The sequence below is a fragment of the Pezoporus occidentalis genome, unplaced genomic scaffold, assembly GCF_034315485.1.
Source record: "Pezoporus occidentalis ecotype Australia unplaced genomic scaffold, CSIRO_AGI_Poc_V1 ctg208, whole genome shotgun sequence".
NCBI classification, from domain to species: Eukaryota; Metazoa; Chordata; class Aves; order Psittaciformes; family Psittacidae; genus Pezoporus; species Pezoporus occidentalis.
In genome coordinates, this window is record NW_026913943.1 from 5,079 (window position 1) to 19,024 (window position 13,946).

Genomic DNA, 13,946 nt, shown 5'->3' on the forward strand with positions numbered 1-13,946 from the left:
GTAGTGTGAAGGTGAGCAGGGTGGAACGGCTTCGTTTGATTTGTTGGACCTATTTGTTGAGCTTTATTTTAAGCCAGCAAAGCTTGAAACCCCAAACAAAGCTTAGCTGATATCCTCATCTTTGTTTTGGGCCTTAATCTGTAGCGCTAACGTGAAACCAGAGCTGCGAATCAGTTTCAGACCTTCTACTCGCCTTTCATTTGAGGATTTTCTGTCTTAGTAACCGGAGTAACAAATCAATGGGTAAATGCTGCTGACTGATAGTGGAAGCTGCCTGCTCATGAATTGCTGACTCCCCTTCTCCTGACTTACTGCTACTCAAGCCAGAGCAAAAAAAGAAGTACATTTTCCTTTGGGACATACTCTGGGGATCCTCTTTGTAACAAATGCTGTTGCAACTCTTAGTTTGATTCCCAGTGGTGCTTGTGGTTTGTTTGAAACCAGAGAAAGATTAACTTGGTTTATAAGCTTGTGTTTCTCACCTTAAACCTGGTACTCATAGTATTCCCCGTTTATGTGCAGTGGACTTGGAGCTATGCTTTCTTGAGGTCTTTCTGGTAGATGCAGGGCTTTTGTTATCGACCATACATTTCCATTTCATCTGACTGATGGCTACTTGAAAATGTTGGGTTTGTGTTTCTAATACTGGTATTTTCATGGTTCACCAAGTATTTACAATGTGTCTGTAGCACGTGACAGCATTAAGGTGAAGAAATTCATAGGTACTCTTGCTTCTATATCAGGTACAGCAGCATCACAAGGAAGGCAGTCTGAAGGTGACCTGTATGCATTTCACTGGATTTACTAGAACTATATAGCGTTTTCTTTTAACCATGCAAAGAGCCGTTGTTCTTAGAGCCCTTTTAGACTTGGCTAGAAAGAGCAGCTATCTCCAGTCTCTTGTTAACCCCTGGACCATGGAGTGAAGTGAGTGAAATGCAGTAATGACGTTACAGTTGATGACGTTATCCTGGCTGTGTTGTCAGCAAGCGGTGCTGGAGCACAAGGAGCGCCATATGCTACCCAAGAGGCCTGAACTGGGAACATTTGCTTAGCAGAAGCGGTTCTAGAAGCTGATAGATCTGTTCTGACTGGATGAAAGCTCTGTCTTGGTAGTTGTATTCTTTTACATATTGATTTGGCAGTCCTTTATGTACACTCTGCTTAATTCAAGATAAGAACTTAGCTGCATTGTAATATAATCAATGTTGTAAAGAGTTACTGCATTCTGTTTGGTTCCAAGCGGGGAGCTACATTAATGCAACCTGCGTAGCAGCACCACAAGGATCTGTGGTTTACTATGGTGCTAGGACAGATCCCCCATGTAGAGCTCTCTCGTTTTAAGAGCCATTTTATCCATTTCAAGACCTATTTGATGATCAGTAAATTGAACTGTTACCTGATGCCAGTTGCCACAAAGTAACCTGAGATTCACTTTATCAGTTGGTAACTGATTAGCAGCAAGCTGTCTGTCTTGTTATGTTCTTTTGTTTGTGAATTACAGCAAATACTCAACTGTTTTTCAGCTCTCTACTTACTGAGAGGTACAATGTTACTCAGTTTGGGTTTCTTTAAACCTCTCAGTTATATATAACAACAGTTTAAAGTTCTTACTATTTTCTGTCTGTCTCTTCTGCTTTTCCAAGTTAGTAAGAATCACTTTTTCTCCCTCTTCTCACTCTTCCTTTCCTGTGTTTAGTGGAGCTTGAAATTAACATGGCTCTTCTTGCCTACCTTTTGCATAGTATCACTGATGATGTCAGCATATCCCTAGGAAGGTTTACAGTGCACTAAATATGTCATTGAATAAAAAATGTGGCTATTAGGTAAGGTGAAACTCGGAAAAAGAAAAAAAGTAGGCATGGTAACAAAAATTGTTCTCGACAAAAAGGTGGTCTTTTTAGCATCTATGTTGGGAGCTAGTGCAAATTCTTATGTCCTATAACAAATTTTGACATTAAATGGATCAAATACATTAAATATCCTCATATTAAAAGTAGTAGCGAGAAGCAGTTCACTAAATGTGACACTGCCACAGTAGTAACTCTGAAGGCAGAGCCTGGGTTTAGCTGTGCTTACGCAGTCTTGTTCTTACACCGTACTGTGTTTGCAGTATTGGTTTGCCCACACACTGAGCTCTTCTGCAAATACATGTAAAAACACAGCTCTTCATAAATTCAACGAGTTGTATTTATGTAGAATTAAACTGTAGAGATGACTGATCTGCCTTTCAGTTAAGAGATTATTAGAATATCTCTTCTTTTTCATTAGCATCTTAATCTGGAGTTCTGTGTTGCAACTTGTGCCCTAATGTATTAAACCAAGTTTTCATCCATCCGTCCATCCATCCAATGTTGATCCACAATTTAAAAAGTAGCATGTATGATTCAAAGAGTAAAAGTTACCAAATTAGTAGTAACTTAATTTCTGCCTAAACACATGAAAGTCTCTGCAGTATTTGAATACAGTTAAGCGCTGGAATGATGGGAGTGAGTATCAAACGCCAACGTGGCACTGAGTTCCATCTGTGGCATTTGCCTTACTTGTCACCTCATGCATCCAGGTGGCCTTTTTAAAATAGGATTTGGCTTTGGATTAATCTTACTGAATTCCAGGGCTTTTATAGGTATGTTTTGCTTCTGTTTTTAAAGGGCTTTTGGCTTGAATAAAGTACAAACTTGAATTCTATTGCTTCAGCGTGTATTAGCACACGGAGAGAAACCAGCAGCTTATAACCTTTATTTTTGCCTCCCTCGTGCCCCAGTTTCTGTTAAAAAAGGGTAAATTTTCTTTTCCTTGTGTCTTTGAACCGCCTAATGTTATTTCACAAAGTCTGTCTACTTGTAATATGTGCTTCTGTCCTGTGCATTCAGACTTGTTGCATGTAAATCTGATGGTAAGGGGCCTTTACAATATCACTGGTAACTAAAGGTAAGATTTATTGCACAGCAGATGTATGACAACTTCCTAAGTGAAGACAGCTGAGATAGCTGACTGATTTCAGTACCTCATTTGTGTTAGGTGAGATCTGGTGACCCTGTGCCCTCCAGTGACAAATGCAAGATTTGTCTGGAAGTTTCATATTTTGCTTTGCTGTGCTTCATTATCTTCATATTACTGCTTACTTTTGTTCTGAAAGTGGATCATTGTCCTGCTTGGCAGCTAGTGACCAGGTGAAATTCTCATATAATCTTGTTTTCTGTATATTGCTGACTTCCATCATGTTCTCTTAGCAAGCATCCCTCCCCCAAAAGCTTATGATGGGATCTTATTTTCTAAATAACACTCAGTTCTTTGGTCCTTCATGACTACATTTTGTGGTTTTGGTTGTGGGATGCTCCTAACAGTAATGTTGAGAACAGAATGAGGAAAGCTGGGAAAATAGCTTCAAGAGCTGTTGCAGTTATGTGTGTGTGAAGAGGAACAAGGCTCTTCTGTCATTAGGAGGCTGTTCCCTAGGGAAACCGATCTTTCGCTTTGTCCAGTGTAATTTTATCTTGCTGCCCTTAGCAATGTGTTTGTCACATAGTAATTCTGCTGCTTATAACTTTTCCTGATGTGCAAGTTCCAGGTTTGTCTCAATAAATTAATTTTCTCCATTTCTTAGTAGCTTTTTTACATGGATTCAGCCACCAGAACTGATTCAAACTTGCACATGCAAAAGAGTTGCTCTCAACCACGAGTTTGCTAATGAAAGGGGCCTAAACCACAACGTGTGATGGAGTGGTACCAGAGTTCATAATGATACAGAGTGTATCACTATCTATCTGTGACAGTGTCAACTGTGAACAAGAAAAGTACTCGGGGAGCATTGTTCATCCACGTGATTAAGTATATGATGAAAGGAAACCTTTGGGGAGAGATCCTGCTATGTCTGAGGTCGCAGGGACATCTTCTAATTGGAATGGAAGTTTTTTAGGCCCTTGTTGAAAGATTTCAGGCAGTAGGAGGTGGGGATTTTTTCTTGGGCTGCATGCTGCAAAAGTCTGACTGTAGAAAATCAGGATTCCAGTTCAGCCGTAACCTGAAGAACTGCTTTATTGCAGCATTTCTTTATACAATGAGTAGTGTAATTCTGTAAGGACATTGTATCTGTAGGTTGAAATTCTTTTTGCAAACAAACTGTTTTTTAAGCAGTGGTAAAAAAATCTAAGAAATGACATGAAGGAGAAATTGTGTTAGAAAATCTGACAAATTTAAACTAAAACGAATTAAAATTTCATAGCTAGTTCTGTGTGTGGGGACTAGTGAGTTACAAGTAGGTTATGGAATTGGTAAATGGTCTGGAAGAGAAAATTGTCATTCAGCTACAGGACAGGGCAGTATTTGATTTACCAGAGCAGAGAAAGCGATGTGAAATTTGGACTTTTCAGTGCGTTATCACTGAAGACTGGTGAGTGGGGAGCATGGAAGCCAGCTCTTTAGGAGTGCCTGTATGTGTGCCTTCCCAAACAGTGTAAGGAATTGCCAGCTCTTGGCTGTGTGTTCCTACTGTTGTACCACACGCTGCATCGAGTTGATGCAATTGTGCTGTGAACCAGAACAAATAAAGATGAGAAATAGTATTTTCCTCTTCTTAGTGCCTATTCAGGTGAAATACTACTATGTTATGTGTCAATGCAGGGTTGAGGAAGCAGCTGTAGTGTTGGTAGCTTGAGGGGAGGCGTGCCTGGGTGATGGGACAGGACCTGAGTGGTGATGCTCAGAGGCTGCGTATGGCAGTTTGAGTAACAACCACTGCCTTCCACTGGACTTTGCCACTGACAGACTGGCTCTGTTTGAATGTTCTCCATGTACAAATGGTTTCTTCTTCACAGAAGAAAGTGTGGTTGGTACTGACTTCATTTGAAAGGTTCTGAGAAGTGACCGATGTTACTGCTACGGTTGTATGATGATACCTGCTATTGTAAGTGTTGAAGGATTTCACTGGTGTAGTGGTGTGTGCTGAGTCTGTTGGGTGGAACGTAAGTCTGCAGTTACTAGAACTTACTCCTGCGTGACAATAATTTGCTTCTACTTCAGTTTCCTAGTGAATAATAAATGATGCAGGAAGTGTAGAATGCCTGTAATCCGTGATCAGCTATTACAGCAAATCTACTTTTCATATTACATTTAATGAAATGAATAGTGTTTTTCTGAGTAATCAAGTTATAAGCCACTTGTTTGCCTCTTTAAACAGGCCTGTCTCTAAGTTAAGGTTTGTGTTTTATAATTAAACTCTTAAGATATTTTAACTTTCTTCTGTTGGTTCAAAGCATCTGGTCATGGGGTATGTACCTCAATCATGCTCATGCTGCATCTAGTTGGGGATGATGGGGTAATGGAATTGTAAATAAGGTCTTTATGGTACTGTTTTTCCCCTGACCTATTGCCTTGCATAGTCTAGAGCAGCCCCAAGACAGCACTCCAGTAAAACCTTGACATGCTGCCTGGGGTCAAGGATAGGTGCTGGCTCTGCAACCCCATCAGGGTGTCCCCTGGCACCTGGTTGTGCTCATACTCGGTTACTGTTGTGCAGCCGTAGAAAGGATTTGACTAGGATCTCTGTGGGTCTCTATTTTGCTGAGGACATGCATAATCCAGGATTCAGCTTTTGAAACATTTTGAGTGTTAGTATCTCCTTTTTCTAGTTTTATGCTTCTCTTCTTTATCTGTGAAATAGTAATTTCCATTGCTTGAACAGATAATCAAATCAAAGAAAATCTGTCTTAATATTGAGCAAGTGTGGTTATTTCAGATGCTTGGAAATACCTGACCAAAATAGACTTATGCACCTCTGTTGGGAGGGATTTCTTTTTTCCAGCATCTTGCGTTATATCAACTATCTGTGCAGCAAACGCCAGCAGAATCAAATCCAGGCTTGCCAGCTATTTTGGGCTGGGATTAGAAGTGTTAGCTGCATTAATGGGGCAATTAGAGCAAACTCTTCTGTGGCAGGAGTGTGATGAAACACTGGGTAAGTTGGTGTATCTCGGCTCCTCTAGAAAACATCTACTGCTTGAGCAGCCACCAGGTAATACAATTCAAGGAGCTTCACCCATTTACTGTCCTCATCTCCACAAACTGGAGATTTTCAAACATGTGGGATTTGTGGGGTGCACCTTCTGCAGATGAAACTATTCTGCTGCTGCTGGGAGACTACTCTGAGTAAGCTTGCACCTGAATACAAAGGCCACAGGGTTGAGGTGGACCGCCATATACCTGAATATAATGCACTAACAGCAACAACAGGTTTCACTGGTATTCCAAGAAATTAATTTCTTATGTTAAAGACTATAAAGTCAGTTTCCCAAATGAAGGAATTAAAACTTCTGATGAAAGATACCGCACTAAACTGTCCCTTGGATGGAGGTTGATCTTCCCAGCCAAACAGCATGATTTTCATCATTATAAGCCAGTATTAAAAAGCTGTAGATACATTTGCCCAATTTCTTTACAAAGTAGATTCTTCCAAACTGACTTCGGTTACAGGATCTGCTTCAATTCAGTATTTATTCCTCCTCTTTGCTAGACAACAGTTTTCTTACCTTTTTAGTTGCAGAGAAGCTTCTAATCTTGGGGAACTGGAGCCGATTTCCTAGCAAGATAGTAGGTGAATTGTAATCCTTCCTTACAAAATCCTCAACGCATACTGTTCTTTGAATTCTCTCTCATGGTGTCTTATTTAAGAGTTTGGAGGTACATTATATCTACTTAAAGGTATGTGTTTGAAATAAAGCTTTCCAAGGAAATTGTAAAATGCTTCTTTTGCCTTAGTTTTCCTCATCGCTGACTCCCTTATCCTCACCTTTTCGTATGCTTCACCTCACACTGCTTAACTTGAAGTATTTCCTTCAGCTTCAGATCTTGGAACACAGTGTGTGAAATCAGTTGTATCAGCATTGATATTACACATTTTGTCTGGTTTGTGAAGCAGAGTAAAGTTGTATCAGGAGCTGAAGCTGATAATTGGTGGAATCTCCAAACTACACTTGCAGAACAAAGAGCAGAAGTCATGTTTTACAGTCTATCAACTCTGCAAAGGCAAAGAGGGTCTGTGTTTTGTGATTGTTCAGTTAGGAAGGACAGTCCACAATGTTTTCTTCAGCTTCATGGCTTTCTTCACTTCCCTGTGCAGTTGTTATGTAGAGAAACTTGTGGTAAGGGACTTTTGTTTCAGTTTTCTTCTCTTTGTGGTGCTCAGTCAGCTGGAATGGAGGAACATGGCTCTGCTGAACAGAGCTCCTTAGTAGTTGGTTTTGATGTAATGTCATCTCTGACTTTGCAGTGAGGCCAGAGCTGGTTTTGAATCTGCGCTTAACTCGCAGGTAATGGCACGTGCTGTTGCAGAGCACAAAAGGTTTGACAGACTCTAACTCAGCGTGAGTACTGCCCTGAGTTTGATTGGGTTTTACCTACAGTTTGCACCCTTCAGAGCAGCTTATTTCATGTCAGGTTGGCTTGACTGGATACTTACTTTTACTGTGAAGTAGGAGAAATCCAGTGGGCTGTTTCCCGACTTCTGGTCTTGTTCAGGTTCTCCATCATGGGCAGTTCCTTGTTTTCAGTGTCTGCTTTTCTTTCTTTCTCCCATACCTTGAGTTTCCATTGGTGTTCCTAACTCTTTAGCTGTACACCGGTGCTTTGGTTTGAGTTTTCCCCCCCTAGGAATGATCTGTTTGTTTACAGTTTAGGAAACATCTGCATTTCCATGCTTTTAACTCCTTAAGGTGAGCCCACCCTTTCCAGTCCGATGATGGCGTGCTCCTCCTGCCGTGCTATCTGGACCCACTGCTCTTCATGCCAAGGTTGGAAGTGTTAATCGTGCTGCAGATTGGGGTGATAATTCATTGCTGTCACAGCAACACATGCTTCACGTTGCTTCTCGCCAGATTTGTTGGCTATATGCTACACCAGAGAGAATTATTTCAAGTGTCTTATTGCATAGCCAGATGCTGTAGAACTGGTGCAATCAACCTCCCCTCCCCCTTTTTTATGACTGTTCTGACTTTAGGGAGGAAAAACTGTTAGAGGGTGAACCACGTTCCTGTGGAGCACTGGGAAAGACGTAGATGGACTTCTGGTGGTGGCTAATTTTGCTGGTTTTTGCTTTTAGGGAAGTTCTGGTTTGCATTCTGGTTAAAAAGAAAGAAGATAGGGTGAGGGGAATTTAAAAAGGAATTGGTGTCCTCTTGCTGTTCTGGTTGTGTTCTCTGTGATAGCTGGGTGTTGTGGAAGTTTATTTCCTTTAAGAACATGTGCTGCTGACTAGATTGCCTTGATTTTGAAGAACTGGAACTACTGCGTCCTTACCACCTCTCAAAAGAGGGAGAAATGTTGTAAACTCTGGTCTGAGAATGGGCAGCACATCTGGGCACTGGCTTGTAAGATGCTGCTTGATTTAGTTACAGCTGCTTTAGCTAGGTTAGGTGGTAATAGTTTTATCTCACTCAGATATTTTTATTCTATGCTGCTGTAAATGCCCAAGGATATATACATGGAATTATGGCAGTAACTTCAAACTCTTTGTTATTTGGGCTCACTAGGAGATGATGCTGTAAGCCAGATCACAGAATACAGGTCACTGTTGTTTGTCACATCTGTCCCTTGTAAGGCTTCTGCAAGCCCTTAACATCAGTAGCTGTGCTGTCTCTGAGACATTGTAGAGCTCCAAAGAGGAAAATTGGTGGCTTTTGGATACAGGATCCGAGTTCCCCTGAAACAACATTTGCCCTCATAATTATGCTGTAAGAAAATGCAAGTTATGTCATAAAATCCCTATATATTATGCATGGTGGTGTTTGATTACCGGGGAGATGAGATTTCCTGCTTGTTCAGTCTGACATAAACTTACTAACATGCATTTCCCAGTACTTTTCCAGTGTAAATCTCATGTCCAGTGGCTAGGCATTGTGGCACCAGTAACTTCAGCCTTGCTTACATTTTAAGAGAAGTTGCCATAGAAGTTAATTGTTATGACTCTTTTCCCATAGGTCAAGATCCAGGCAGAAATGCAGTGTTGGAAAGTTCGCTCAAGTGTCACCCAGCTGATGTCACGCAGCATTCCCTACTTGTCATTCTTTGTGCCTCAGTTATTTGCACTACCAGATTATAGGCAATGCTATCTTGAAAATCAGAGCTAGGAAGGGCTTTTTAGACCTGAGTAAACCGTGGCAGGGATGGCTCTTGAGTAACTTGAGGTACTCTCAAGAAGGCCTGAGGCAGTACTCTCAAATTCTTTAATCCTGCTGTAAAGCTTAAAGACCACGTATTTGTCTACAAAACACTCTGTGTATTTATAACCATAGAAACAAAGTAAGAGATCAGAACTAGAAATCTGGGATCTCATGTAATACTCCTGCTCTGCTCTATACGGGGTTACTGGTGATTTGCAGTTGTAATACTTTTCCTAAGAATCCCCTGGTTTTGCTTCCAGCCCTTAACTGGTTTTTCAAGTGATGTGTGCCAAGGCAGTTCTGGTTTTTGCTCAGGTAAAAGACTTAATTCACTTTCTCCCTCATGCCCGTGTTTTCTCTTGTTACCCCCATCCCAATGCTTGTGCCTATGTATTAGCCTTTTGTTTTCCTGTGTACAGGGGCCTTAAGAGCCCAGGCAACTTTATCCTGCTGCTGGGATAAAGCCTGCACAGCTCTGGAGCTGAAGAGGGAAAGGTTGAGTTCTGTGGCCTCTTTCTGGCCTCCACTGACACATCTGAATGAATGATAGATTGAGGCTGACTGGGCCTTATCATGTGCCTTCGCGGTGTTGAATTTATTACTGGTGCTGTTTCTGTGAGGGATTTGTTCAGAACAAATCGCCAGATGAGTTTTCTGTTCTTGCAAAGATTCAGATTGTACTGGGGTTATTTTTACTAGCAGACACTTTTGTTGTCATGGCAGGAGTTTGCGCATGCTCGGCGTTGCTAAAAACAACAACATTAACTTTGCTTAAGGGGTCTGGAGCTTTAATGAGCTGTTTAGTGTACCAGCAGAAAGTGTTGGGAAGTCTGTCTTGGTTTTCGAAACAGGGCTGAGCTGGATCAACAGAAGAGCAGACTAAAAAGCACGCCTCATCTGCCAAAGAATATTTGTGAGTGTGTTGGGGGTGGCAATAAATAATTCAGAGTTTCTGAAAACTGTTAATGTTCCTGTAGTATGGGGAAGAACAAGGAAAGCAAATACTGTTAAATCCCTGGTTCGCTCTTTCCCACTGAGACTGCAGTTTCAGATCAAGTCCAAAGTAGCTGTTCCCCCTCCCAGATTCAGTTGTTCAGTTGGGAGACAAGAAGCATTAAGCTTATCTGTTTGCTTGGACTGACTGATCTCAGACCTCAGTCATTTGCAGCTTTGGGGCAGAGCTTGTGGAGTCCTACCTTTCTGATGATGTTTCTGTGTTGGAATGCAATGTGGTAACTTGGGAGATTGCATCAGATGACTTCCCACCGAAGGGGAAGCTGTGGATACCAACAGACCCTCCATGCTGACGTGGGGAGAGAACTGAAATTCAGAAGGGAAAGCAGGGCACGCAGAACCCATGCCATCCATCCTTTGGCTTGTTCAGGCTTCTCTGCAGTTCAGTCTTCTGCTTATATCCACTTGATTAAATGATCGCCTTCTAGCACAACAAAAGAACCCTTTCAGTATGGAAAGTAAGTAAGCTGAAACTAGTGAGAGATGGAAGCACAGGCAGCAAGCACAGGCAGCATCTGATACAAGGGGAGGGAGTTGGAAGTAAAGCTTCTTGTTTTGGGTGGGGAGATGATGGGTGAAGAGTGTCATAAAATAGAGTTTGAAAGGATCTTAAGATCACCTAGTTCCAACACCCCTGCATAATACAGAGTGTTGAGGAGATCCCTGGTGTAAGCAGTGAGGATACACCAGGGACGTAACTAGTGACCAGCTACTTGAGCAGCGTAGAATGAGCCAAGTGCTATTCAGGTGTAACCATCCCTCTCTACCTCAGAGGTCAAACACTATTGTTTGATTCTGTCAGGGTGGTGGTTGGTGGTATTGCTGACTGTGTCCATCTGAGCAATGTGTTCTCTTATACATGTCTGCTAACAGGAGGCCTTGGCACAGACACTGTGGGCCAAGTTTCATTTCCCCAGAGGATAACATCAGTAGAAATTACTTGTGTAGACTTCACCTCCCTGTTTGCATGAGCACAGCTTTTCTTTATGGATGGACCTGCTTGCTTTTCTTGCCTGTTTTCGATGCTTAAACTCTGTGCAAAGTCTGTGTAGTTGTGTGTTAAACGTGACACATAAATGATGCATGTGTTGCCATTGAAATTGAAAACCCCTCAGCAGAAGAGTGAAAACCAAGAACCTGTCACTTTGGTGCTGCAGTAGCATGGAAGAGTTCTTGATTCTACCACCAGTCCTTGGTTTTGGAGAGAATTTTGAAGTAATGTTATATTGGCTGATGGGAAGCCAGCTGGGAATGATAACTTCTTAAATTGGAAAACCAAATAAGTTTACTCTTAAGTCCCTTCAAAAGCACTACTCTTGGCATCTGGTGTCTGTTAATGTTTCTTAGGAGAAACTACAGAAATACTACTCAATGTACTAAGTTTCTACAGCTTCCCTACTGACTCCATTGACGTTTTCGAAGCATAGATTTGTGCCCAGATCCAGTGGGGTATATTTGACCAAAGTACAGGGCAATAAAACTGTAATGGTAGCACATGTATGATTAGCAAACAAAGCATTAGTGTGATTTGTTTTGCTAGCAGGGCCTGTGTTTGAAGTGTGGGGCTGGTGCTTAAGTCTTTTTGCACCATTCTGTTTCTTCTGTCAGGCAGTGTCTTGCATTAAAGTGGTGTTTTCTATGTAGATGTATGTGTATCCGTAGGTAACTAGATTAAAAGAAGTCAATATGTCTGTAGAGGCTGGTTTGGGAGTTGCTTTTGGTAAAGTTTTCTCCTTCTCCATGTTATGTTAGCCATGAAAGAAGAATGTCATGTGGGTTGTTCCAGTCCACAATCTGTTATTAAGTACTAGTACACTGAACAGTCGCTGTGCTATTGTATTAGTGTTAATCATAGAGTGACTTCATCTAGAGTTTACTAAAAATGCAGATAGCTGTTGTAAGTTAGTTTTAACATTTATTTCTCATTTCAATCCCAGTATCTCATGGAAGATTCCTGTTGAACTTTATCTTATGTCATGAGGGACCAGAACTGTGTGAAGATAAAATGTGGTTTGGTATTTAGAAGCCTGTAAGAACACTTGCCTCTTTCTTGTCAAGTTGCTGTAGGGGATTGGTTTTTGCCAATATAAATGTTTCCAAATATAAACTTTTTGAAGTCCCAATTTGAATGTTAAGGTTTTAGTGCTTCATTTTGTTGCATAGACTATCAGTGCCATGGGTTTTTTGCTTTAATTAGTGTTTTTTTTTTTTTGTGTGTATATTGTATATAAAACCCCCACACAGGTCTAGTTAATGGTAATTTGCTTAGCCTTGGGAAGAAGTGGAGAATGGCAATGCGAGATTCTTCAAGGTGTGTGGTATCCACTATAGTAAAGAATCTTTCTTCTCTGCCTTTTTAAGGATCAGGTTCACTCCTTTTAATGTTCAATTACAGATGACTCAAGGTCTGCTGAGTTTTGTCAGAGCAGTACAACCAGACCATGTGCATAACTCCCCTTCACTTTATCTGTTTTGCTACCCTGTATGGTTGTCGTTATTCCCATCTCCTCTTGCTTAATTAGAAGAGGGATTTAATAGTTGCCTTAATTATATACAATATCAACGGTTACTCTGAATTATTTCCCCCTCCTTTTTGAAGAGAGTGCTTGGCAGCAAAAGAGGTGCATTAAACGCTTGGAATAAAGAACTGCTACCCCTTGGAATAGCTGCTGTTTCTGACTCTTTTTTTCCTTAGTAGAAGCAGAATGTAGCTGCCCAAGGAGAGAAAGTATCTTCTATTGCTGTAGAGATGGAAAGATGAAACTGCTGCAAAGAACAGGTGAATGGAGACAGTAATGTTCTTGTAAATGCATGTGCCATTCCTCTGCTCCCTTCCCAAGAGTCTTGTTGAAGAATGATGGAAACAGTGGTCACTGCTGAAAGTTTGTCATTACTGGAGAGTGCTGCTCTTCAATCCCTGTCAAAAACACAAGGAAGAAAACCCCAAGGGAGGTGGGCAACCTTTCCAGCCCTCTTCTGGTAATGTTGTAGTCAATATTATTATGTTGACCATTAGAGATGAAGTCTGACCAGTATGTAAAATACGAAAGGACCCGCTTGTTTGATTTAATTTGGGACTAAAATAATGAAGGATTGGTTGTAAAATCTTCAAAGCCCCCTTTTACACTGTATGTGTACTGCGGTGGCTTTGAGGATGGCCTGTAGCTTGAATATTTATCAAACGCAACAAATCTGTGTGTTACGGTGCTGCAGCTGACCATCTTGTCACGCTTGCAGATCCTGAGTGGTATTAATCCCTTCTGTGAGGAACTGCAGAATGATTTCTTATCTCTAAATGGACTTCTGGTTATTTCAGCCTGTTATCTGCTTGCCCAGCAGTTTTAGGTAGCTGGAATTCATCTGTATAGGAGTGCTTTCCCTTCCTCCTCCTCCTCTTTACCTAGCACCCCCCTGGCAAAGAAACAGGCTTTTTCTTGCCTCTCTTGTTTACATACTGGCCTGCGAGTTTGAACTTCTGATGTTCAAATTGCTATAGCTTAGGGAAAAGTGTTGAGTTTGTCCAGGAATAATCTAACATGAGCTGTAAAAGCCCTTCTGGTTCAGGTGACCACCTTACATTCTGCATCAAGTAACAGAAGAACCTGTTTGCCCAGTGGATTGTGAGACCTTACAGCTACTGTACTATATTTTCCAATAATCCTTTCTGTTTGTTTGGGTTTTTTTCCTCAATTTGAAAGAGCTGCTGATGTAGCTTTGTCTCTAGTTTTCAGATGTAGCCTTGTCTCTGGTTTTCAATTCAGTCTTTTAATAAAAAGC

General features: G+C 41.2%; 1 protein-coding gene across 1 annotated transcript in view; it reads left to right on the plus strand.

Annotated features, from left to right (window-relative positions):
- Positions 1-9,936: 9,936 nt before the first annotated feature.
- LOC134163797 (ubiquitin carboxyl-terminal hydrolase 22) overlaps positions 9,937-13,946 on the plus strand; it is an 84,755-nt gene continuing 80,745 nt past the window's right edge. The window contains exon 1 of the mRNA XM_062618958.1: positions 9,937-10,068. The gene's annotated coding sequence lies outside the window, so the exon portion shown is untranslated. The remainder of the gene's footprint in view (positions 10,069-13,946) is intronic.